Source organism: Symphalangus syndactylus, chromosome 10 (assembly GCF_028878055.3).
Source record: "Symphalangus syndactylus isolate Jambi chromosome 10, NHGRI_mSymSyn1-v2.1_pri, whole genome shotgun sequence".
Lineage (NCBI taxonomy): Eukaryota > Metazoa > Chordata > Mammalia > Primates > Hylobatidae > Symphalangus > Symphalangus syndactylus.
In genome coordinates, this window is record NC_072432.2 from 96,015,808 (window position 1) to 96,043,042 (window position 27,235).

The window sequence follows — 27,235 nt, forward strand, 5'->3', positions numbered from 1 at the left end:
ACAGCAAGACCCCATCTCTTAAAAAAGAAGAGAAAACGGCAATATTGTTTTCATCATGTAAAAAATCATGAAGAATTAATTCCCAGAAATAATCAGGAAATTGTAAAACCAAAAACAAACAAACAAACCCTAACATCTTACTGAATTAGAGTCACTGGACTAATTTCAAGCAAATATCCAAAATTATCTTTGAATAGTAACTGAAAACATGTTATAGTATTACACAGTATTAAAACCAGAAGATGCCCCAAGGGTTATAGTCCAATACTACCATTTAAGTGAGGCAAGAACAGTTTCACTTATAAAATGTATAATGCATTTTCACTGTCTGGTTAATTATCTGAAGGGAAAGTCTAAAACGTCTTTTATGATGGCTCCATAAAGGTAAAGAATGGATGTTATAAAATTGCTTCATAAAGTGAAAGAAAAAGTTAAGGACTTTTATAAGCCAGTTTTTTTTTTAAGTACATACAGTACTGTATGATCCCATTTATGGAAATTCTAGAAAATACAAACTAACCTATGGTGACAGCAGAACAAAGGTTGCTTGGAACAGGGTGAAAGGAGGGATGGAAAGCAGAATACACAAGGAGGCTTTGGAGGAAAAAAGTGTTCTACGTCTTGATTGTGGTGGTGATTTTGTGGATGTATATACCTGTCAAAACACAGCCGGTTGTCCACTTTAAATGGGTACAGTCTAGCATATCTAAATTATACCTCAATGAATGTTAAAAATACACACTCACATTTAAATATTTTAAAGGACATCTGTATTGAAGACGGCTTATTCTTGCTCTTTATGGCCACAAGCCGGTAGAATTAGGACCACTGGCAGAAATACCAGAAGACAAATTCTGCACGAATGTAAGGAAATATTCTGTCCACGTGGTCCAGAGACAACCCGGACTGGAACAGTGAGGTTCTACACCTGGAACACTGGACCTGTGTGTCCAAAAGCTCAGTCAATTTTGGAGGTGCACAGGCTGTTGTCTTTGGGAATTCCTACATAGAAAGTTGGATGAGGTGACATTAATGTTTTTTGCACTGAAAATTCCATTATTTCAAGGAGACCACTTATGGATGGCTGTAGTCCTGCTGCTGTTACATGGAGTTCTGCTAAGCTCTTGACTAAAACATGTATTTGCTCTGTCTGATTTCCCCCAGGACTTCACTTCACAGGAAAAAACAATTATCTGCCCTATGTGTCCTTTTAAAAAATGGATCCTGTGTGGTTATTTTCTGATTGTTGAAAAGCAATATGCAGAATTAAAAGTATTTGGAAAATAATAAAATCTAAATTGCTCTCAAGCATACCATTCAGAAATAACCAAGGCCAAAATGTTATAAATTTTCAATCTTTCTTCTATGCACATGTGTATGAATATACAATTTTCCAAACAAAATTGGTATTTGCTATATATAGTTTTACTTAATATTAAAGTTTTCAGTTTTTGAAAGTATGCCTTTCATGCTTCATAACAGTCCATGTTATGACTATACCATGATTTATTTAAGCATTCATGTTGCTAACTAAGGTGGTTCCTATGTTTTACTTTCAGAAATAACGCTTCAGCAAACATCCTTGAACACAGAGGGTAGATGGGGACATTACCCTCTGTGGTATAATGAGGGACATTATAGCTGTGAATCCAATTGCTCTAAGAGTTTACCCATTCCATTTTGTTACAAGCAATTTCAATTTCCACTTTGTTGGGAAATGTCACAGTAGACAGTTAAAATGTACAGTATGGAGACTGCCACTTTTGCTGACAATATATTCTTCAATATCTACTATGAGTCTAAACCAAAATTCCAGAAAAAAATACTGAAAAAATTTTTAATTTGATCTTAATAACAACTATGTAGAAAATGATATGGTGCCAAGTCACTGATCAGGGCCAAGTGTATAGTGCAGTTCTTGTTTGTTCTTTATTTTATTTTTTTGAGAGAGTCTCACTCTGTCGCCCAGGCTGGAGTACAGGGGTGCGATCTCGGCTCACTGCAACATCTGCCCCTCCCAGGTACAAGCATTCTTCTGCCTCAGCCTCTCTAGTAGCTGTGACTACAGGCAACTGCCACCGCACCCAGCTAATTTTTGTATTTTTAGTAGAGACAGAGTTTCACCATGTTGGCCAACTGTCTTAAACTCCTGACGTCAAGTAATCTGCCCGCCTTGGCCTCCCAAAGTGCTGCGATTACAGGCATGAGCCAGTACACAAGGCCTGTATGGTGCGGTTTTAACAGCCTATGAATATTTGAGGCGTAAGTATTTTGAATCATCACAAGTACTCAATAAATACTGGAAAATAATAAACTGAATCACAGTTGTATCTGTAACTCAAACTATTTGATAAAACAAGAACATTTAGAAAAGAATTTACTATTCCATGTTTAAATGCACCTTCAGGGCAGGAGTCACATTTAAAAAAAAATCTCTATAAACCCATAAACATTTGCTTAGAGATTTGTTTCTAAGATTGTCATATCATCTGTGAGAATATCTTTCTGCATCTTAAAAATAGTCTACTTCTCAGGCTTGGCATGGTGGCTCACGCCTGTAACCCCAACACTTTGGGAGACTGAGACGGGTGGATCACCTGAGGTCAGGAGTTTGAGACCAGCCTGGCCAACATGGCAAAACCCCGTCTGTACTACAAATACAAAAAAATTAGCCAGGCATGGTGGCAGGCACCTGTAATCCCAGCTACTTGGAAGGCTGAGGCAGAAGAATCACTTGAACCTGGGAGGCAGATTGCAGTGAGCCGAGATTGTGCCACTGCACTTCAGCCTGGGTGACAGAGCAAGACTCTGCCTCAAAAAAAAAAAAAAAAAGTCTACTTCTCAAACTTCTGAAGCATCAGGGTAGTGATGACCCCTGAGAATGACAGCAACTGGAAAGCAACCAGAGAGTTTCTGGGGAGCCAGGAGTAATTCTGGTTTCTCGATAGGGTGCTGACTGTGGGAGTAGCCATTTGTGAAAATTCATCAAGCTATACACATAATTTTTATGTTTTTCTGCATATATACATCACATTAAAAAATAGAAGAAAAAAGTCCACTCCCTTGCCCATTATACCTCTGAGTAATCTGACAGAATATGAATTAACATATTTAGAAAAAGATGAATTGGAAACCTCACCTCTAACAATCCCAGTTTTACTTGCTTATATGAGACATTATTGGCAATGTTCTTTTGTTTAGAATATTCTAAGGACACAATACATACACACATCTTGCAGACTTTTGGTATAAAGATAATATAATCAATTACTTAGATTTAGTACTTCAAATCACTAAGTAGTTACAAAGTACTTACTATCTCCAAGATGCTGCAGGGGCTTCTTTAATGCTGTATGCATTTATGGAGGAAAATATCATAAAGAAGAACTCAAAAACAGCCTTTGGAAATCTGGCAGATAACATGGATTCTTTTTAGCATTTTACTTCAGTTTTTGGGAAAAATGAGTAGATTCCATACTTTTAGCATCTTGGAAAATGTTTCCTAGAATAAGTAGGTGTCAAAACTTGTCATAAATATGTATCACAGATAAACTGGTAGACATAAGGGCACACCAAGCAGCTGGAAGTGCATGAACAAAGGTGCGGAAGCAGGGGAGCATATGGCAGGCAATGAGTCACAAAAAGCAAATATTCTGGCTGAATGGGTGTGCCTCTTTCATATCAGAATTTTTTTCTGAATCCCAGCTACCAGAGAAGCAGGCTCAATGTGAATTGCCTTCCTTTCCTACTCACGGAGATAAATGTTGTGGCAGCTCTGCTTCACTACACAAAAGCCCTGAAACATCCTTTTCAAAACTATTTGTTTTGGAATCTGGCCCTGAAATGTTTTCTATTTAGAAAGATATCCAGTTAAGTCACATTTTCTCATGTACATCAACATGAATGCTTGGAGCCCTGCTGGTAGTGATAACCACCGCTATCTTATTTGTCAACAAAGGCAGACAACACATCTGTGGCAGGCAGGATAATACCCCGTCCCCCAAAGATGTCTGCATCCTAATCCCCAGAACCTGTGAATATGGCACCTTACATGGCAAAACGGATTTTGCAGATGTTCATTAAGGGTATAGGCCTTGAGATGAGGCAGATTGTCTTAGATTATTTGGGCAGGCCCAATCTAATCACGAGTCTTTAAAAGCAGGGAACCTTTCTCTGCTGGCTCAGAGAGATGAAACAGAAGGAGGAGGAGGAAAGATTCAAAGTATGAGAGGGGCTTGACCGACTGTCGCTGGCTATGAAGACGAAGGAAACGAACCATAAGCCAAGGAATGCAGGTGGCCTCTAGAAGCTGGGGATGGCCTTCCCTTTACATCCAAGAAGAAAATGGAGATCTCAGGCCTACCATCAAAAGAAACCGAATTCTGCCAGCAACCCAAATGAGCCATGAAAACGATTCTCCCCTAGAGCCTCCAGAAAGGAACACAGTCCTGCTGTGTTGACTTTAGCCTGGCGAGACCTGTGTTAAACTTCTGACCTACAGAACTGTAAGATAATAAATTTGTATTGTTTAAGTTGCTAAACTTGTGGTAGTTTGTTATGGGAGCAATAGAAAGCTAATACAGGCTCAGATAGTTTTATTCAGAATGGGATGTTCTTATCACCTTGGCCTTGGATTGTCCACGAGACAACAGCTATCATCTGGGAGATGCAGCAGAGTGAGGGGTAGGCAGAGTTTGTTTAAGGGGAGAGATCAATGTTGATTTTACAGTTCTCCTTAAATAAATTTTCCCTCCAATAACATATACATATTAGATGTTAGTCAAATATTTGGTGTAGGAGCTTAAAAAGAAAAACACTACGAAAATAAAAATACTCAAGATTCTGCCAATAATGATGATCAGGGATACCTTTGTCTTAACCCTTCCTGAGAGATTGGGTCCCAGAGATTACTGAAATAGACATGAAATGATGCCTAGCAATTAGGTGCAGTAGTTGTCTTTTCTTTTTTGAGACAGAGTCTCGCTCTGTTGCCCAGGCTGGAGTGCAGTGGCGCGATCTCGGCTCACTGCAACCTCTGCCTCCTGGGTTCAAACAATTCTCCTGCCTCAGCTTCCCGAGTAGCTGGGATTACAGACGCATGCCACCAAGCCCGGCTAATTTTTGTATTTTTAGTAGAGATGGGGTTTCACCATACTGAATAGGCTTGTCTTAAACTCTTGACCTCAAGTGATCCACCTGCCTCAGCCTCCCCAAGTGCTAGGATTACAGGACTGAGCCACTAAGTCCCGCCAGGTGTAGTAGTTTTTCATTAGTCATAAAATCAACATGTGGATCTTATTTTGAATGCAGATTCCTGGGTCTCAACCCAAAGAGTCTCATTCAGAAGTTTTAGCATGGGGCCTAGGAATCTGAATGAGATCTAAAATAAGGATTTCTGAATTTTTTCCTTGAACAAATGATTAATACTACTGAAGCACTCCCCATTTCTCCCACCAACTAACTACCTGAGACCTCTGCTATGCTGATCAAGGCCCCAAGTGCAAATCTTGTCAGGAGTTAGCCCAGGAGTTAGCCCATCTAGCAGACTAGATGATTAAGGACATAGCTTTGATATCAGCAGACTTGGATTTGAGTCTGCTCCTGTTTCTCAAGCACAGATGGGGTGCTTTTGGCAAGTCAGTTAAGTTCTTTGTGCCTCAGTTTTCTCATCTGTATAAAAGGAATGAAAGACCTACCTGCCCACAGGGTCATGACAGATTAAGCACAGTTCTTGGAACATGGTAACTACTCAGTTAATATGATGATCACTACCACCATAATTCCATTTTCAGATGAAATCAGAGGCAGCTTGAATTCTTTAGCATTTTTCATTCCTGTAACAGTATCTGGAAAGACTAAACATTTAATGGAAACAAGCTTCCATTCTGGACTGCAAGGACTTGAGCGTGTTTACAAGAGGTTGGCATCCATGTCTAGTTAAGGCTATATGTACCCAAGGGGGCATAATTTTATTCCAAACCTCTAAAAAGGTTGGCTAAAGCAAAAAAAAAAAAAAAAATCTTCCTAATCACAACATTTTGGAAATGTATCCCGTTTTTAACCTTAAAATATGAAATGCCAACTATATGGATTATTGTGACAAGCACCTGCCATCACTGGCTATTTTAGTGGCTAACTGGGCTAATGGTCCATTGTGATTTGAAGACTGTTGAAACTGCAATTAAATGACCTACTCAAGGTTACAAAGCAATTTGAATAATCTGAACTCCAGGTGAATATGAAGGACATAAATAATTGTGTCACTGGCCGGGTGTGATGGCTCACACCTGTAATCCTAGCAACTTGGGAGGCCTGGGCTGATGGATCACCTGAGGTCAGGAGTTCAAGAACAGCCTGGCCAACATGGTGCAACCCCACCTCTACTAAAATATAAAAATTGGCCAGGCATGATGGCGGGTGCCTGTAATCCCAGCTACTCAGGAGGCTGAGACAGGAGAATCGCTAGAACCCGGGAGACAGTGGTTGCCGTGAGCTGAGATCGTGCCATTGTACTTCAGCCTGGGTGGCCCAGTGAGGCTCCATCAATAATAATAATAATAATAATAATTATAGTGTCACTAAACAATACACACAATTCAACATGAAAATGAATAGATACAAAAAGCAAACAGCACTGCAGTCCATACTGACATGATCACAGTCAAATGGCCTGTTGTTGGAGTCACAACTAGAAAAACAAATCAGAGACTAAAAATTCAATCAATAATATAGAAAAATAAGTGATTAATTGTAAAGGAAGAAACACAATACCTATTATTTTCTATATCATTTAGTGTTCTTTCTCTTCCTGCTAGTGTGCCTTCCTCCATCATTCTTTTTTCTCTACCTTATCCTTTATAGAAAAGGTAGAAAACATTAACAAATGAGAAAAGCGGCATCTGAAGAAAGTCTTCATGTTTGCTCTTGCATTTTTTCTCAAACTATCATCTTCCAGACTACAGGGCAGGATTATCTGTTGGGGGAAACCCTTATCTTTATGTTTCCATGAGGACCTATTGTCAAAGCAGCACCTTTGGCCTCTTTGCATTTCTCTCTCACTCTCCTCCATAAAATGGAAACTGATTTACCTCACTGGAGAGACAGTAAGTGTCTTGGGCCCACTGAAACTCATTCCCCTACTGCAATAGTTCTCAGACTTTAAATGCAATAGAATCACCAAAAGCGCTTGTTAAAACAGACTCCTGGGTCCATCCTCCAGAATCTTTGATTCAGTTTGTCTGGAATGGAAACCAAAAGTCTGCATGTCTAGTAAGCTTCAAGGTAATGCTAATGCTGCTTGTCTGGGGACCACACTTTTAAAAAACCACTGCTATATTCAATGGAGCTACAGTGGTTTTTATGGAGTGGGGTGGGGTAAAGTGCTAAACATCACTGTCCTTACATGGTTTGCCCCTTCCCTCTTCAGCATCTGCTTGCCCTCAGGACACAAGCTCTCCTCTTCCTCCACATGGTAAAAGACCCAGAGGCAATTGTTCACTAGGTTTCCCTGGGATGTGGTGAGTAGATGTTAAGCTTCTGGGAAGAAGGATATTAGGAAGGCCATTTGGCCACAGGCCCAGGCTGCAATCCTGGTCCAGCTCCACCAAGAATAAAGTTGACATTTCAAACTCCATTTGAGAGACCTGTATCTATTTCTCAGTTGGTTCAAAAAATAAAAGGAAGAAGAGTCTGAATTATCAGGCCCCTCAAGAGCATCCATCATGATCATGATTGTTGAAGGATCGGGAATATAACTAGGAATTCCAAAGTCTGTGACCTCACTCTGGAAGCAGAGTGACCCTGCCTTGTCTCAGCCATAATGCTGAAGCCAGATGTCATCATCTGTATACACTGAATAATGTTCTTGCTCCTGTGGAACATGCTTTTACCACCCACCAAAGTAATGTAAATGGAGAGAAGATAACACAGTCTTCAAGAAATTCAGCCTACAGCACTTCTCTGGGTCAATCATCAACAATTGTCCAGACCATGTTGGCTGCCTCAACAGCTTCCTTCCCACTCACAACTAAGCCAAGACCTGGGGCTATTCTTCAGTGCCTTGGGCACCTCTTAACTACCCCCACTCTATCCTCCTTTCCCATTCTTGGGTCTGGAAGCTCTGTTTCTGTTCTGTGTTCTGCCCACCCTACCCAGATCCTGCAGATGGATGCTTCTCTGTCTCAATTTTCAAATGACACCCTGCCTTGAGACCCGTAGTATAGCCAGGCTTGCCTCACCATTGCCTAGCCCCACCCAGCTCTTGAAGTCCCCAACAGCATTCAACACTTCCAGCCCCTCTTTCTCCAGGAAGGAAATCTGGAGAGCGAAAGATTTTCCTTAAGCAGAATTAAAACACACCCTCCTCCACAAAACAGAAAAAGAAAGCAGCAGGTGGAGCCCAGGCCAGGTCTCACACTGTATAGCTGCCATACTCCTGGGGCACCCATCACAGGCTCTTGTAACTCCTCCTTCACCAAACTAAGAGCCTCTCCTGGCTGTCAAAGGGACAAAACTGCCTGGACACATGTCCTCTGTGGCTCATTGAGTGTTGGATTTTTTTTTTTTTTAATTTTGGAGCAAATATATAAAAATTAGATTAGCATAAAATTCAGATTTCTGTTTTTTTCATTTAAAATCAGAATGTCTGGCAATACTGCACCCACATTCCTATATGGTAACACTGGACTAAGCCAGGGTTGCTGTACCCTCTAGATAACACGTGAACCTTGAAGTCTGGCACAGGCCTTGTGATTCCCTGCCATCCTCATTCTTTCACTGCCTTCTTCCACAGAGCATACCTGAATGACCACCCCCTTCTACACACCCTTCTACCCTTGGTAGTTAAGTGTAAGCTCTACTGCCTGCCACTGCTAATTTCCTGAGCTATCCCTGAGCTGAAATTATATGGTATGGTGCTGTTGAGAGAAAGAACATAGGTATTCTTTTTCCTCCTCAGCTGGTGGTTGCTTCCATTTCCAGTCATGAAGCTGTAATTGTACAGATCATGAACAAATGGCAAATCCCAAAGTGGCCTGACTCACAGAGGGTGAGGAGAGAGATGGTAAAGGGACTCAAAATAAAAAGGCAATCCTCTTTTTAACGTTTCTAGTTCCTTAAAAGATCTGGACTAATGAAAGAAAAAGTAGCCATATCCTGTATTGTTACAGGACAGAAATTCCATAATCAGAAGGTACCAAATATAGAATTTTATGGTGCACCTAATTTTTAATTATACATAAAGCAAATAAAAGTATGCTGTTTTCAGAAAGCCCCTGTCACCTGGTAGTCCTCTTCATTTAGCAATAAGCTCTACTACAGAGTAGCTTAGAGGAGAATTTTTATGTAACAGGAAATAATCACAGTGCAATAAAAGTGTACAAAGATCTTTTCTTGTCTTGAATCATCTGTTATTTCCATGTACAATGAGCTGGTTGAAGATACTACTGTGCCATCCTATGACCTCAGTGTTACAGCAAGAGACGCACCCCAGGGTGGCACAAGTGTGGGTATCTTTTGAATTCTTGGTCTTTGCCCACAAGATTAGATTAGTGAGTCAGCATCAAGGTAAATAATATGTTCTTTTCAAAATACTTCCTTCTCCTTCATACCTCTTTCCTTCTAAGACCAGAACTTAGCTTTTTTCTTTTCTTTTTTTAAGTTGAAAACTTTTCTTTTTCTTTTGAGACAGAAGCCAGCCTGGAGTACAACGGCATGATCTCAGTTCACTGCAACCTCTGCCTCCCAGGTTCAAGTTTTCCTGCCTCAGCCTCCCGAATAGCTGGGGTTACAGGCTTGAACCACCACAGCTGGCTAATTTTTGAATTTTTTTGGTAGAGACGGGGTTCCACCACATTGGCCAGGCTGGTCTTGAACTCCTGGCCTCAAGTGATCTGCCCTCCTTGGCATCCCAAAGTGCTGGGATTACAGGCGTGAACCACGGCGCCCAGCCCTAAGACCAGAACTTAAATGGGAAAATAAACTGTATCTGATCCTACTTCTCTTTTTTCTCAGACTTCCCAGGATGAGAATAGATTCTCTAGTCCTTTTCTCCTGGTTCAACATAAAACAGACTGAAAATTGGCCGGGCATGGTGGCTCATGCCTGTAATCCCAGCACTTTGGGAGGCCGAGGCGGGCAGATCACCTGAGGTCGGGAGTTTGAGACCAGCCTGGCCAACATGGGTGAAACCCTGTCTCTACTAAAAATACAAAAATTAGTTAGGTATGGTGGTGCATGCCTGTAATCCCGGCTACTCAGGAGGCTGAGGCAGGAGAATCGCTTGAACCCAGGAGGCAGAGGTTGCAGTGAGCCAAGATCGTGCCACCACACTCCAGCCTAGGTGACAGACTGAGACTCTGTCTCAAAAAAAAATAAAAATTAAATATAAAACAGGCTCAAAATTACATAAGGGATTTTTTTTTCTTTTTCTGAGACAGGGTGTTGCTGTATTGACCAGGCTAGACTCCAGCTCCTGGGCTCCAACTGATCCTCCCACCTCAGCCTCTTGAGTAGCTAGGATTACAGGTGCACAACACCACAACTGGCTGGCGAAGGGAAATTTTAAATGGTCCACTAGGAATCTTTCAGTTATGTTTACTTGAGATCTAACCTTTTCTACCGATCCAACTAAAGCAATAATGAAGGTAGGACTAAGGCTATATCTATACAGTGGAATGAGCCACTGGGATGATGAACAATGATCCCTTTGGAATATGATTTGCAGGTCACAAAGCACTTTCACATCCCTTACCACATACAACAGAGCATTCTCTAAACCTTATATACAAATACAACGTATCTGTATTATGATTTTGGCACTGGACACGATACATCATTACACTGTAAATCCAGCCCTGCCCCGATTATCAGCGTTAATTAAGTTCAGAAAAGGGAAAGATCTCAGCATGCTGTTTATCCTGAGTTAGAGTTGGAGTTGATTATCTTTTCTCATGGACAGCAACAAGTTAAAGTTAAATCAGTGATAACTATTAAAGCACTTATTTGCTAAATTCGTCTTTCAATGATGTACTTGTTTCTTAGGAAAAATAATTTTTTAATCTTTACTTCTATTTTCTTACATCGTAATAAAAAAATGGCCTAATGACTTTTGCACATATATTTCAGTACCTAGAGAGGCATAATATGTCATTGAGAGCACTGGCTTTAGAGTTAGAATTCTTGAGAATGTCTGCTTCTTACTAACTACATCACCTTAAACAAGTCATTTAACCTGAGTCTTGGTTTCATAGCTAAAAAGTTAAGAAGATAATAATACCAACTTCATACAGTTTCAGGGAGACTTAATTAAAACAAATAGCAAAAGGCTTAGAAAAAGGCCTAAAATATGTAATAGTAAATGCCCAATGGATATTAGGTATTATTTTCAATATTGGTGATTCACGATTATCATAAAATCAATGGTCCTCAAAAGCAATATGTGTGTGCACTTATGTATATAGTAGGTACGTATACTATATACTACCATATAATACTATATAATAGTATATAATATATACTATTAATACTACATACATACTATATATAATACTATTTTTTAAAAATTTTGGGGAGACAAGGTCTTGCTCTGTTGCCAAGGTTGCAGTACAGTGGTACGATCATGGCTAACTGCAGCCTCAAACTCCTGGGCTCAAGTGGCCTTCCTGCCTCAGCCTCCCGAGTAGCTAAGACTACAGGCACATGCCACAATATCTGGCTAATTTTTAAATTTTTTGTAGAGACAAGATCTCACTATGTTACCCAGGCTGGTCTTGAATTCTTGGCCCCAGATGATCCTCTACCTTGGCCTCTCAAAGTGTTGGGATTACAGACATGAGCCACCATGCTTGACCAATTTAAGTAATTATTAAGGCAGTTCAGTATGTATTTGTGAGAATAAAATAACACAGAGCTCATTCTAGACCAGGGGGTTGACAAACTCAGCCTGAAGGCCAAATCTGGTCCACTGCCTGCTTGCATATAACCTGTGAACTAAAAACAGTTTTTACATTCTTAAACAACTAAGAGAAAAATCAAAAGAATAATAATTTGTGACAAGGGAAAATTACAAGAAATTAACATTTCAATGGCCACAAATAAAGTTTATTGGAAGACAGTTAGGCTTATTCATGAACATATTGTCTATAGCAGGCTTCATGCTACAAGGGCAGAGTTAGGTAGCAGAGACAGAGACCATATGAAACACAAAGCCTAAAATATTTATTACTTGGCCCCTTATAGAAAAAGTTTGCCAACTTCTGGTCTAGACTGTTAGCTCTACAATGGTAGAGACAGATGAGGCCTAGCCCAAAATTGTGTTCAGGTTTTTGATGAATGAATGTGGAATCAACATGAAAAGCCTGAGATGGGGCTCCTCATATGTGGTAAAGATAGTTGTGCTCAAACAACCAAGAGCCTTTTTGAAAACTGAGTAAGAGAGGACTGCCCCAGTCTGTGTGGCCTAGCGAGAGTCTTTGTCATCCTATCATTCTAATGGTGGAATTTGAGGCCACACTGAAGAGAGTAGGGAAAGGGGACATCAAAAGGACAAACTAACAAGAGAATTCTGCGTTCATCAAATATATCCATTTTAAGACAATATTAGAATCACAAAAACACAGGATAATTCATTTGGGAAAAAATTATATTAAAAAAAATCCTATGGGCTTAGTTCACCTTAAGCTTATTTTTAGATATGGCTGCTTAAAAGGTTTACAAAGTCTTAAGCTGCTATATTTAAGTATGATCCGAATCACAGTAAATGTTAGATCTTACTGTACTCTGTGCTAGTTAGACAATATCCAGAGTGTCACATTCAACCTATGGAGCACTATTTTTAAGGTAACTTAGTGACAATCTGGTTTCTAGAGGGGAGCTATCTGCATGGTGATGGGTCTAATCTAGGCACCATTCAAACAAGGCAAATTGAAGGAACTGGAGAATATTTACCATAGAGATGAAACTGCAGTGCCCAATCTAAATTAACGTAATTCATATAAAACACTTAGAGTACCTGGCACATAGGACATACTTAATGAATACAAGCTTTGTGGGAGGCCGAGGTAGATGGATCAACTGAGGTCAGGAATTTGAGATCAGTTTGGCCAACATGGTGAAACCCCAGCTATACTAAAAATACAAAAATTAGCTGGGTATTGTGGCCTGTGCGTGTAATCCCAGCTACTCGGGAGGCTGAGGCAGGAGAATCGCTTGAACCAGGGAGGTGGAGATTGCAATGAGACAAGATGGCACCACTGTACTCCAGCCTGGGCAAAAGAGCAAGACTCCATCTCAAAATAAATACGTACATACATACAAGCTTTGATCATCAGCACCATCAGCTGAAGTATTATAATGTAAAAGAAGCTAACTTTATTGTTATACCCTTAGAAGGTATAACCATATCCACAAATGGAAATCAGGTTGCTAAATCAGCCATACATAAATTATTGCAAATGTTAATAGTTTACGGCAAAATTCACTTATAATTTTTTATCAAGTAATTATCACTAAATATTCAGTCCACTTTTCTATCTCTACTGAAGAGACTTTGGCAAACGATTTAACTACTTCTGTTGCTCTAAAACCAGGGATGCAAAAGGCATTTATTGTTCACTGAATACCCATGTGCTCCCTCTCACTTCTAGGCCCTTGCTATTAAGCAGGGCGATGAGCTTAGTTCTAGCCAATAGGCTGTGAGTCAAAGTGATTTTTGTCACTCTAGGCCAAAGCATTTCAGAGCTGGTACGTGACCATCCAGTTCCCCTTCCTCTGGTGGGACCACTTGAAAGCCCCATGTTAAGAAAGCGAAGTTACAAAAATCACAGCAGCCTGGATTTCTGAGTCATTGCATATAGGTGAGCTGCCCTGGAGAACAGCCAATAAACACTGACATTTACATGAGCAAGACAGTAATGAAGATGTCATGGTTAATTTGTTATTGCAGCACAGACTACTCTATCTTGACTAATACATAAAATCTGATATTTTGGTAGTATAGAAAGAAACTTTGTATTAATCTGTGATCAATCATCTTGGGCAGTTTACAAAAATTAGCTGAATAAGCAGAGAAATTTTCCAAACCTTCCTCAGACAACTATCTATGCAACTTTATTATTTCATTTCAAGTGCATTCACACATTATTACCACATCTACTCCAATTTAAAGATAAATATTTACAATCAAATCCTCTCTGACACTCACTTATTGAAAAAACTTGAGAGGTAACTAAGACATACATTGAGCAATGTAACCGCTGGCAAACATACTCAGCTAATGTTGTTCTCCCACATAGCTCATTGCCCGCTTTATGACCCTTGGGCTTCATTTGCAGAAGACATGTGGCAGGAATTAGTGCCCCAGACAAAGCTAGCTTAGTTTCCCTTTGTTAGCAGTCAACAGGTATGCTGTTAATCAGACCAACCAATTTCAGTGGGGCCTTAAACACAGAGAGATGCTATCTCCTTTGGCTGCCAGTAAAAATATCCAGTAAGATAAGGACTCAAGCCTGTGTCCTTTGATACATTCATGATTTAAAACCACTGGAAACTCTGGAGTCTGGTAGGCAGCAGAATATAGGCTTCCACAGCCCTGAGTTCAAATCTCAGCTCTTCTACTGACAAGCTGTGTGAGTCTCAGTCCAAATGACACAGCCTCTTTGAGCCTCAGTTCCTACTCCCTTCACAAAGCATTTTGAGAATTACTGGGATTGATGTAAGTGGAAGTACTCAATATACATTGGATGCTCACTGCCATAGTGCTATGGAATTCTGAAAGTTAATCTGAATTTCTATTAACTTCATGTCTTATTACAAGCAAAACAATATTCTCTTAAAGCAATGAAAAATGTATCTTTGGCTTTACCTTTAGGTTAGATGCTGTCTCATAATAGTCATGAAGATAAACTCCACTACCTAATTTGATCATCTTCCAATGTGATCAAGCTCGTTAGTAAAACATATCTTGAGTTTTCTCAATGTCTGCTCATCTTCCAGAGGCAACTGAATTTTTAAAATTCCTAAGAGTTTCCCAGCCAGGCATAGTGGGTGGCTCATGCCTATAATCCCAGCAGTTTGGGAGGCCACAGTGGGAGAATTGCCTGAGCCCAGGAGTTTGAGACCAGCATGGGCAACATGGCAGACCCTGTCTCTAAAAATAAATAAAATAGGATAAATTTTAAAAATAAAAATAAATTAATTTCCCGTCAACCACATTCTGCTGATTTCCAATTCTGATCAAGTTGCCCTGAATACTAAAAATCAATGTCACCACAGGCTAATGATAAAAAAAAAAATTCAGACAAATTCCAACATAGAGGCATTCTACAATGTACCTGATTGCTATTCCTCAAAACTCTCCAGATCATCAAAAAACAAAGAAAGTCTGAGAAACTGTCACAGCCAAGGAGAGCCTAAGGAGACACAGTAACTAAATGTCATGTGGTATCCTGGATGGGATCCTGGAACAGAAAAGGGATTTTGGCTAAAAACAAAGGAAATATGAATAACCTAAGGACTTTAGTTAATAATAATATAACAAGATCAGTTCATTAATTGTAACAAACATGTCATACTAATTAATGTAAGATGTTAATAATACGGCCCAGAGCGGTGCACGCCTGTAATCCCAGCACTCTGGGAGGCCGAGGAGGGTGGATCATGAGGTCCAGAGATCGAGACCATCCTAGCCAACATGGTGAAACCCATCTCTACTAAAAATACAAAAATCAGCTGGGCGTGGTGGCACATGCCTGTAGTACCAGCCACTCAGGAGGCTGAGGCAGGAGAATCGCTGGAACCCAGGAGGCAGAGGTTGCAGTGAGCCGAGATGGTATCACTGCACTCCAGCCTGGTGACAAAGTAAGACTCCGTCTCAAAAAAAAAAAAAAGATGTTAATAATAGGGTAACAGTATGTCAGTGTGGGAGTATATGGGAGCACTGTTTCATCTGCTTCATTTCTTTGTAAATTTGAAACAGTTCTAAAAGATAAAGTCTATTAGTTTTTTTTTAAGTCATTACAATGGGATACTTACTTCACATGTATTAAAATGGCCACAATTTAAAAGACAGATAATAAAGTGCTGGTGAGGATGTGGAGAAACAGGAACTTCCATTCATTGCTGGTAGGAATGTAAAATGGTGCAGCTGCTCCAGAAAACGGTTTGGCAGTTCCTCGAAATGCGAAGTGATATGACCCAGCAATTCCACTTCTAGGTATATGCCCAGGAGAAATGAAAATAAATGCCCCTAATAAACCAGTTCACTAAAGTTCACAGCAACAATATTCATAATAGCCCAAAAGAAGAAACAACCCCAGTGTCTATGAACTGAAGGATGAATACATAAAATGTGGTATGTCCACACAATGGCATATTATGCACAGCCATTAAAAGAAGTCTTGATATGTGCTACAGCATGAATGAACCTTGACATCATTGTGCTAAGTGAAATAAGCCAGACGCAGAAGGCCACATATTATATGATTCCATTTATTTGAAATGTCAAGAATAGGCAAATCTATAGACAGAAAGTAGATTTGGCATTGCCTAGGGTAGGGGCAGCTGGGGAGGAGGTAGTAAAAAATGAGGAAAGTGCTAATGAATACAGGGTAATGAAAATATTGTAAAACTGACTATACAGTTTAAATTGCGGAACTGTATGGTATTAAGGAAAGTCTGAGAAACTGTCACAGCCAAGAGTAATAAAACTTATTTTAAAAACAATGTCATGTGTGCCAAGAATACTGATGAAACATCATTTAATCCTATTCGAAGTGAAGATTTTGACAACGTGTGGTTGATATGAAACCTTTAATTTCTCTGAGAAGTCCTGATGCTTGCTTTAGTAATACCTTAATGCCTCGGGACATAACATACTCAAAAAAAACTGTGCATAAAGAAGTTCTAAATGAATCTTGGTATCCTGTCTAGATTATATGAGCAACGTGCACATCACAAGGTCTTCCTTAAGTGTGCCTGAGATGTGAAATAGCATGCAGAATATTCCCACTAATATTTAATAATACATTAACATGCAAAAATGGGTATCGTTGTGTACCCTTCTGTACAATGCTTCAGGATTCAGTCATTTCCTCTGAATTACTAGAAAATTACAATGTTGGCCAGGCGCAGTGGCTCACGCCTGTAATCCCAGCACTTTAGGAGGCCGAGGCGGGCGGATCACGAGGTCAGGAGATCGAGAACATCCTGGCTAACACAGTGAAACCCCGTCTCTACTAAAAATACAAAAAATTAGCCGGGCGTGGTGGTGGGTGCCTGTAGTCCCAGCTACTCAGGAGGCTGAGGCAGGAGAATGGGGTGAACCCCAGGGGCGGAGCCTGCAGTGAGCCGAGATCGCGCCACTGCACTCCAGCCTGGGTGACAGCAAGACTCCGTCTCAAAAAAAAGGAAAATTACAATGTTTTGGGTTCTCCCATTATTTATTGTCCTAGTGGCATGAGAAATGCTTATAGTAACCTTGCAGAAATACTTCAATTAAGGCTTAGTCTCCCACAGAACAATATATATCACATAGGGAGAATATAACTTTGTAAAATATTTAGAAAGTTTAATCTTTTATCCTACACATTCCAGATGTACATAGCAGGAAGTATAAGTTTTAAAACAAAACTACTTTGTTCAAGATGAAAGAGATGGATATTTTCCCATGTTAATCAACTCTTATTTCAAGAACTCATTTTACCGTTAACATGCTCCATAGTTGAGGGTTAGCCATAAAATACATTTAGACTTTTATAAAAATTGCATATAAATTTCATAGAGGAATTATTTTATCTAGTCAGTAACAGAAGAAAATATGAACTGACTGGAAGAGCACTAGATTTGGAGCTAGACTGAAGTCCCATGAGGTCAGGAGTTTGAGATCAGCCTGGCCAACATGGAGAAACCATGTCTCTACTAGAAATACAAAAATTAGCTGGGCATGGTGGTGTATGCCTGTAACCCCAGCTACTGGAGAGGATGAAGCAGGAGAATCACTTGAACCCGGGAGGCGAAAGGTTGCAGTGAGCCAAGATTGTGCCCCTGAGCAACAGAGCAAGACTCTGTTTCAAAAAAATAAATAAACCCTGACATTTTTTCAAATGTTGAAATTACAAGACACAGTTATGAGTTTAATTTCTGCCAGTTGCAAATCAGGCAACCTCTAGCAGGCAAATCATTCTCTAAGTCTTGGCCACTTATCAGTGAAAGAAAGCAAAATCAGAAAGCTTTTTTAAACATCAATAAATGCCTTACCTCTTTATCTTGTAGTTGACTAGTTACTTTCACATTCACTATCTTGTTTAATTATCAAACCTACAGCTGAAGAGAAGGCCTTCCTTCTCATGGGGTCAGAAACAGAATCACAGACTTTGACTTCTCATCCATGGTTCTGATCATAGGCCAACTGGTTTCAGGTATCTAAACTTTAAATTGCCCTAAGACTCATTTTAATTGACCACTAAACATTCAGAGATTTTCAGATTACCTTTTTCCACTGATAATAATCTTGAATTTTTTTTTTCTTTTTTTTGAGACAGAGTCTTGCTCTGCTGCCCAGGCTGGAGGTGCAGTGGCGCGATCTCGGCTCACTGCAAGCTCTGCCTCCCGGGTTCACGCCATTCTCCTGCCTCAGTCTCCTGAGTAGCTGGGACTACAGGCACCCGCCACCACGTCGGCTAATTATTTGTATTTTTAGTAGACATGGGGTTTCACCATGTTAGCCAGGATGTTCTCGATCTCCTGACCTCGTGATCCGCCCGCCTCGGCCTCCCAAAGTGCTGGGATTACAGGCGTGAGCCACTGCGCCCGGCCAATAATCTTGAATTTAATTTGGCTGTTTGAGGATAAGAAAGGGATCAAGCAAATTGCTATTATTGTTGGTTTTCCAAAATTAACTCACTTCCATGACAACTTCTGATAAAAAACATCATTGGGTTTTTGTGAGCTGTGTTTCACAGCTGGCACCTCACTGACCTGATTAACACTTAAAATTCCAATAACTAGGTCACTCTTAGAAACATTTCCTTGACCAAAAGGATGTCCCAATGATCTTAAACCTGGGGAGAGGGGAAGGAAAAGGGAGACCTCCAGGAAAGAATTCAGAGTGCTCTCAAGGAAAAGACAGCAGGAGTCTTTGAGAGGTTTTGGTTTATTCACAAAGGTTATAAATACTAACTTGATATCAACCTAGAGATTCTACATGTCTAAACCTTTCCCTCTTTTATTCATTCCAAGCAGCCCTTGGTCCAAGGTGTAATTAACAAGACCAATCCTTCCATACACATTTACCAGTGTCTTAAACTCAAATCCAAATTCTATTTTGGCAGTACTGCTAAAATCTCTTATTTCTTAGTTCTCAAAAAAATTGAAGGAGCTTTTGTCATTTTTTTAATAAAAACATCTTCTTTCTTGAAACTGGATCTATCAACAATTTAATGTATTGTGTTCCTCAATAATAGAGTAAATCTGATTTCTGCTAATATTTTGAGTCAATGACACCCCAAAACCTTTTGCTTTTTATCATGAAGAAGCCCCTCAGACACATTCTACCTTACTAATGTCTCCATCCAATTTACTATCAAGAAAAGACAGTTTCTCTTTTTTTTTTTTTTCGTGGTCAGCTTGGATCTTTTGAAGGAGGCATGTCTGTGTGCAGTGAGTTATCACCCAGATATTCTTGTAGGTTTTTTTTTTTTTTTTTTTGAGGCAGGGTTTCACTTTGTCACTCAGGCTAAAGTGCAGTGGCACAATCTCAGGTCACTGCAGCCTCAACCTCCTGGGCTCAAAATGATCCTCCCACCTCAGCATAAGTAACTGGGACTACAGGCACACGCCACCATGCCCAGATAATTTTTTTGTAGAGATGACGTTTTGCCATGTTGCCCAGGCTGGAGTTGAACTCTTGAGCTCAAGCGATCCACCTGCCTCAGCTTCTCAAAGTGCTGGGATTACAGGCATGAGCCACCATGCCCAGCCAGTCTCGTAGTTTTATAGCTGTGAATTGCTCACAAAAGTCAACCATAAAATTTAGTTTATCGTAAAGTCTTAAGTCCCTTCACCACTGGACTTTATGAACAAAGCTATGTCTAACTCTGCTAGGAAATATTTTCTGATGAAATAAGTGTTTTAAGTAAGAAAAAAACTCTCCCAATCATCTAACTCCTCACACTTTCTGTGCCCACAATATTACTATAATAAAAAGCAACGTGCCTTTACAGAAGCCATGCTACATATGTCTCAACAAAAACGGCACATAGGCACTTTCAGACACAGTGCTGAAAAGAAATCAGATGATCAAAGTTGAACAGCCTCACTTCTCATGTGACCTTACACGTCAGCAAAATTTCCAGCAATCAAAATTGTTTAACCATTTTACAACCAATAAACCCGTATGCAGCACAAATGTCTCTTTCTCTTTCTCCCCGACGTTCATCATCAGCCAGAGTAAAATGTTAATTCGGAACTGGATGAAGTGACAAGCTTTTGAATGTTGAGAGAAGTAATGAGGGCCAGAGGTGGACTCAGCCTCAACACTCTGGGAGGCCGAGGCGGGCGAGTCACTTGAGGTCAGGAGTTGGCGACCAGCCTGGCCAACATGGTGAAACCCCGACTCTACTAAAAATACAAAAATTAGCCCAGTGAAGCCAGAAGCTGCTGGCCCTGCCTTTCATATCCAGAGAAGAGGCCCTGGGAACACAGAACCACTCAGGCGAAGGTAAAGCAGAACCAGGAAATGGAAAGAGAGCTCAGGCAGCAAGGGAGGGAAGCACGCTGTCAGCTGGGTTCCATTTTGAGACTCCCAGGAGAGTAAGTTCTCCATGTAATTAGGTTCATCAAGAGGAGGGAGAGAAGCACATTTTCTCATAGGTCAAAGCTGGGGCCTATGGGGTGGGGGGGGGGGGCCTTTAAATTATTTGTCTTTGACCTGGGGCCTTTCCTGAGGTATCTATACCCACCTCCAATTAGTCCACAGGGACTTCACAACTCCCTGATCTTAAAAATTGGGAGAGAATGTGTTCACACCTGGATTCTTCCTGGGGGTTTATGGTCATAGTTCAAAGGCCTGAGATTAGATTCATGATCCATAGATATTCCAGGAGCTTCCAGCAGTGGATCCTGACACCCAGGGAAAGAAATCCTTATACCTGGTCACTCCAGAGTTCTTAGGCTCCTACACAAGGTGAGCTTCCCAGTTTCCCATTGCCAACTCCACAGACACCCCCTGGATGACCACCAACTCACTCCCCAACCACAGCTCCACCCCAAAAGAGGGTGGGAGCAGATCAGAAGTGGCTTTAATGGTGTACCCAGAGAAAAAGCTGCTGTCCCTTTCTCAAGGAATGCTTCAAGAGAAAAGGAGATAAAGACTAAGTGGAATTAAAAAAAAAAAAAAAGGAATGATTTATCACTGTTGTTTTGGTTTAAATGTGGCTCAGAATGTTGGCGGTTCCACCAGCTGAAACCTGTGGCTATTCTAAGCATCTGTTAGAGTTACCTCAGAAACAGCTTTGCATTTTTGTTAAGATATTTGATTAAGTTATTTGAGCGCTCAGTGTATAAAGTCAGATAGGCCTGGGGTCAAATCTCAGCTCAGCCACTTGTAAACTGTGTGACCTCAGATAAATGCTTTTATCTATCTCTTTAAGCCTCAATTTTCTCATCTAGAAAATGAGGGTAGGCCAGGTGCAGTGGTTCATGCCTGTAATCTCAGGGCTTTGGGAAGCTGAGGTGGGAGGATTGCTTGAGGCTAAAAGTTTGAGATCAGCCTAGACAACACTGCAAGACCTCATCACTACAAAAAAAAATTTTTTTAATAAGCCGGGCACGGTGGTCCACACCTGGGAGGCTGAGGCGGGAGGACTGCTTGAGCCCAGGAGTTCAAGGTTACAGTGAGTTATGATCGTGCCATTCCACTCCAGATTGGGTGACAGACTTAAACCTTGTTTTTAAAAAATAAAAATTAAAAATAAATGAGTAAGTGTTGCACCTATCTCACAGGACGGTTTATAAAGATGAAATGATATATTACCTGTAAAGTATTTAGTATAGTGCCTGGTTCATGGAAGATATTCTGTAATACTAGTTACTAATATTACTATTATTATTTTAAGAAAGATATTTGCCATTTTACAAAGGGCCATGGTAAATGCTAGGATTTAATATTTGGACATTTAAGTGTATGAGACATTAACTTCAACATACTACCTGATTTTGCATCTGCCTGATGAATTTTCACTAACGTCATCAAGAAAAACATATATATATATACATATATATATATATATAAAATATATAAAACCAGGCCAACCCTTCCCTTCTCCCCTGCTAGCCGTTTCTCAAGCTCATTTGTTCTGTCTCTCCTCTCAACTGCTCTCTCTCTCTCCTTGACATTTTTAATGGACCATCGTTGCCTGTGGAAATATGAAGATGGTGGTCAACCGCAGTGTGCAAGTCAATGGCAAGGATATGGCATCCAACAGCTCCCTCATTGCTGTGTGCAGCTCAATGGAAAGGCTGTGTTTTGATTTGCAAAATGGCTATGATTTGCAAAATGCAACATCTGTTCCAAGTAAACAAATATTCCAAACCACCTCTTGAACTGGAATTTTGGATTCAGCAGCACTGCTGTCTTGTTTTTCCAGGTGGAATCTGATCACAGTTGTCTCTCTCTCAGCCTTACCTCACCCCCATGTTCTTGGGTCATAAACACCACCCTTTGGTGCCACCCTCCTGGCGTACCCTCACTGCACCTGACCTACCCTCTCCAAAGCCATTGCTCACCACCTCCTGGTAGTGTAGAATGTCTCTAGGAAATAGACTCTCAGTCCCAAGGACTTTGGGCCAACCCATTTGTGTCTGCCTCTGACAAGCTAAGCTACCGTGACCTTTCCAGACTTCAACTCCCCAGCATGAAGATTCCTAGGACCCCAGCCTCACTCCCTCCTCACTGTGTACACTCAACCTTGAACTGGCCAGCAGCCTTGTGTTTCACCTCTTCCAATGACACACACATTCTCTCATCGACCACCAAATTTCCCCTTTAGATTGGATTCTGAGGGCTTTCAGTCCACAGAACATCTTGAACTGGAGTGTCTTGCTACCCACTCAAATTAATCTTGGGAGGCTGAGCATGGTGGCTCAGGCCTGTAATCCTAGCACATTGGGAGGCTGAGGCAGGCCAGTGGATTCAAGACCAGCCTGGGCAACATAGTGAGACCCCATCTCTAAACACAAAAAAATACAAAATTAGCCAGGCATGGTGGCACGTGCCTGTGGTCACAGCTACTTGGAAGGCTGAGGTGGGAAGGATCACTTGAGCCCAGGGAGGTCAAGGCTGCAGCGAGCAGTGATCGTGCCACTGCACTCCAGCCTGGGCGACAGAGTGGGACCTGTCTCAAAAAATAAATAAAAAAAAATAATCGTGGGGTCAACAACCTCAAAAAGTAAAAGTTAATGAAAAGAACTTGGGTCTAGTAATGAGGAAATTTGAACAGAGCTTTTGGCTATCCCACTAACTAGCTTAGTTAAGAATATCTGAGTCCCTCCTCTATACAATTAGGGGATAGTCTGGATAAAGCACTACCATATAGCTCTAAGATCCTAAATGTCCACCCTCCCCGTGGCAAAATGCACTTTTATTTATTTATTCATTCATTCATGTAATAACTATTGAGTGTCTGACACTGCAACGCAATGTGCCACGTATTGTGAGGGGTTAAAGATCATCCTTCCGAGAGCTTATCATCTAGAACGGGAAATAAGACAATTACGTCACTAACTGTAAGAAACAGAGACAATGTCACAATTCGAGGTACTTTTTTTTTTTTTTTGAGATGCAGTCTTGCACTGTGGCCCAAGCTGGAGTGCAGTGGCACGATCGTGGCTCGCTGCAAGCTCCGCCTCCTGGGTTCATGCCATTCTCCTGCCTCAGCCTCCCAAGTAGCTGGGAATACAGGCGCCCACCACCATGCCCACCCGGCTAATTTTTTGTATTTTTAGTAGAGATGGGGTTTCACCATGTTAGCCAGGATGGTCTCGATCTCTTGACCTCGTGATCCACCCACCTCGGCCTCCCAAAGTGCTGGGATTACAGGCGTGAGCCACCGCACCCAGCCGATTGGAGGTACTTTTAAGATAAAAAGAACATTATAAACCCATTACTAACACCCCAACCCTGAAATTCATTTTCAACATGTCTTTCCTTCTCTGCATCTAGTCTTTCACCACATGCTTCTTCCTTTACATTTCTTAATTCTGCGCCCTCTTTTCTCCACTTTGAGTCACAGGCTTAATCCAGGGCCTGGACCAACTGACCCCTGTTATGTTTTTACACCTGTCTCCCGTAAGCCCCCTAACTAATCTGTGATCTGTTATCAAAATATGAGGAATCAGAAATGGACTTGGCTGCTTTCTTGATACAGCGCTAACATGGCCTTCCCCATATTATAGAACACACGTGAAATCCCTTTACAAAACTATCCATACTGCACTTCCTTCCCCCACTCCCTCCCATAAACAGGGACTAAGAATATACTTTGTGCTTAGTGCTGAGTGGGATGTTTAAGTCATAGGCTTTAACCTCCAAGAGCTTACACAACCTGTCAACTTCCTGGTTGGGAAGTTGGGAGGTGCTAAAATACTCAGGATACTATATATATAATGGGGATACTAACAGCACAAACAACAGTAGTAAGTGCTATAGGGTTCAGAAGAGGGAGAGTTACTTCATGTAAGGCAATCAAGGAAGGCTTCCAAAAAGAGGTCACACCTGAGCTACACCTTGCAGAAGGGGCAGGACTTCAATACGGAAAGAGGGAGGCAAACAGGCATTTTGGGCCAAGGGTCCAAGTGACTGAGGGAAGGAAGGAGGGCGGTTTCAGGACCAGCAAATTGTTAGGTGGGGCTTCAGTGAAAGGGCACTTTTTGAAAGGAGTTTATGAGGTACTAGCAAGCTTAGTAAGAGAAACAACTAATTTTCTGCTTAAGCCAGAATTCATGGTATAAGTAGAAGAGAAAAAGGAAGTTTAATAATTGAGGGCAAAGAAGAATATCAGCAGGGAGTGGTAAAAAGACCCCAGAAAATGAGAAAACCTGGATCCCAGGCCTAGCTTTGCCAATGAGGGGCTTGGGTGGCCACAGAAAGTCATCTAACCTCGCTGGTCTCAGTTTTCTCATTTGTAAACTGAAGCAGCTGAACTGGCTGACCTCAAAGGTCTCTACAGCCAAAACTAGACCAACTGTATATTATTTCTGCCATTAAAACATTTATCATGGGAGGAATGAAGGGGGGCAGGATACCTGTATTCCCTTTCCATATAGGTTTCTCTTCCTGAACTTAAAATTTCCTCTTCCTAAACTTACTACCTCTCTCTATATATATATATGCCTCCACATTACAAATTTAACACTTTACTATAGAATTTCATTACATAATTCAACTTAAAGGAGAGCTGATTACAAAGGTGGTGGGGGTGTAAAAGTACTTGCTTCAAGTTCAGTGTGTGCCCCCTGTCCTGAAATTTTGCTTCTGACTCACAGGTTCTTCAAGAAATTTATGCAGCACAGCTGAAGCCTCATACAAGTGTATCCAACACCGTGGCTGGAGGGAAAAATATCACGGTATAAGCCATAAAATGTGACACAATAAGTAAAGGGGGAAAAGTGAGAATTCTGTTACTCATCTAAACGACCGCTTCCTTTTAATAGTATCAAATGAAGTACAGTAATAATTGAAAAGTTAGGGGGAAATCTTAAATTTTTTTAAGTCTCCACTTGAAAATGCAGCTGAAACACGGAAAGTTTTTTGGCAGTGAAATTCGCTGAAAACTGACATTTTTATGCCGCATCCAGAAGTCCCTATGCTCCAGGAAAGGTACCAAAAACAGAAAGCACGGATGGGATTTCACTACAGCCCTATTGATCCTATGCACCAAAAGGCCAAAGGCAAATAAACCAGTCCCAGAATTAAAACAAAACAGACTGGTTCAGAAAGCCTCACCCGCAGCCACCCAAAGTTGAAAGCAGAAAACTTAATGAAATACCTTATTTCATTGCATGGAATCACAAATGAGTTAACAGGCTTATTGTTTAAGCAGTGTAAATACGCGATTTAACACCTGCGGGCACTGCCTGCCGGGACTGGGCAGAAGCGCGCCTGGAGGACGGCGGGAGCCACACTGCACAGCTAGGGGACGAGACGCGAGCGAGGGGACCCGGAGAGACTGCCCCCGAGCCGCCGCGCGCCCCCAAAGGAGTAACGCTTCGCTTTCCATCTGTCTGTCCAGCCTTCCTTTTGGGCCCTATCCCCACCCCCGCGTACCTGCCGCCGCCGCTGTCCTGCCTTCGAGAGCGCAGCTTCCACTGGAGATCCAAGTACCTGCAGGTCCACTCTGCGGCTACCTCTCCGCGCCCGCGTAGCCGCTGCGCTCGCGCCACTGCGCATGCTCGGCCGGCACCCGGGCCCGCAAACTCTGAATCCACTTGCCACGTTTTGCCTGCGGCTGCCAGGGGAGGGAAAGGGAAGCCCAGAACCTGGGTTCAGGCTAAGGGCGAAAGAGGAGTTGCAGGCGCTGGGAGCGTGGATGGGGAGAGGCGGATGGGCGCTGCGGCAACGTTATCTCTACCGCCCACAGTTACCCAAGTCTAAAGATGACCACCTACACCCTGGGAATGAGTTTAGCACAGCAGTTCTCAAACTTGAGCGTGGATCAGAATCACCTGGAGAGCTTTTTAAATCACAGATCCCAAACCCAGAGTTTCCGATTTAGTTAGGTCTGGAGCGTAGCGCGACAGTTCCCATTTCTAACATGTTCTCAGCGAAAACTGGTGCTACTAGTCTGGGTGCCACAGTTTGGGACCTGCTGGTCAAAAGGAAAGGTATACGTTATTAAAGGAAGACTTGTTTGTCTCCCCTACTCTCTCTCTCTCTTTTTTTTCCGCTTGTTTCACGGATTGCTTCCTTTTCATTTAACAGCCACACCTGAATAAAATAAATATATAACTAAAGCCCACACTCAAACAAAAGTGGGATATTTTCTCTCGCATGTGAGTCAAATAAATGGAATGCTACCTCAAGAGTTCTCACATACTTTGCCTGAAGCATAATCCGTAGTTGTAGTCTGTCCATCTCAGTCTAGAGAACAGAACAAGGTTTTGCTGCCCCTTTAACTCAAAGTCCCACGTGCCCCTTCTGCGCCTAGCACAATATCCAATACAGAATAGGCACCCAACCAACCCT

General features: G+C 41.4%; 1 protein-coding gene across 12 annotated transcripts in view; it reads right to left on the reverse strand.

Moving 5' to 3' along the window:
* Positions 1-27,235, reverse strand: part of PLS1 (plastin 1) — a 134,995-nt gene that overhangs the window by 91,145 nt on the left and 16,615 nt on the right. For 2 of the 12 annotated variants that reach the window (XM_063611299.1, XM_063611296.1), the window contains exon 1: positions 26,318-26,434. The exons of 5 other annotated variants lie outside the window; for them this stretch is intronic. The gene's annotated coding sequence lies outside the window, so the exon portion shown is untranslated. Of the gene's footprint in view, positions 1-16,029; positions 16,088-18,484; positions 18,569-25,534; positions 25,598-26,317; positions 26,441-27,235 lie in introns of those variants that run through there. 5 more of the 12 variants (XM_055295176.2, XM_063611298.1, XM_063611297.1 and 2 more) reach the window with 5 other exon arrangements.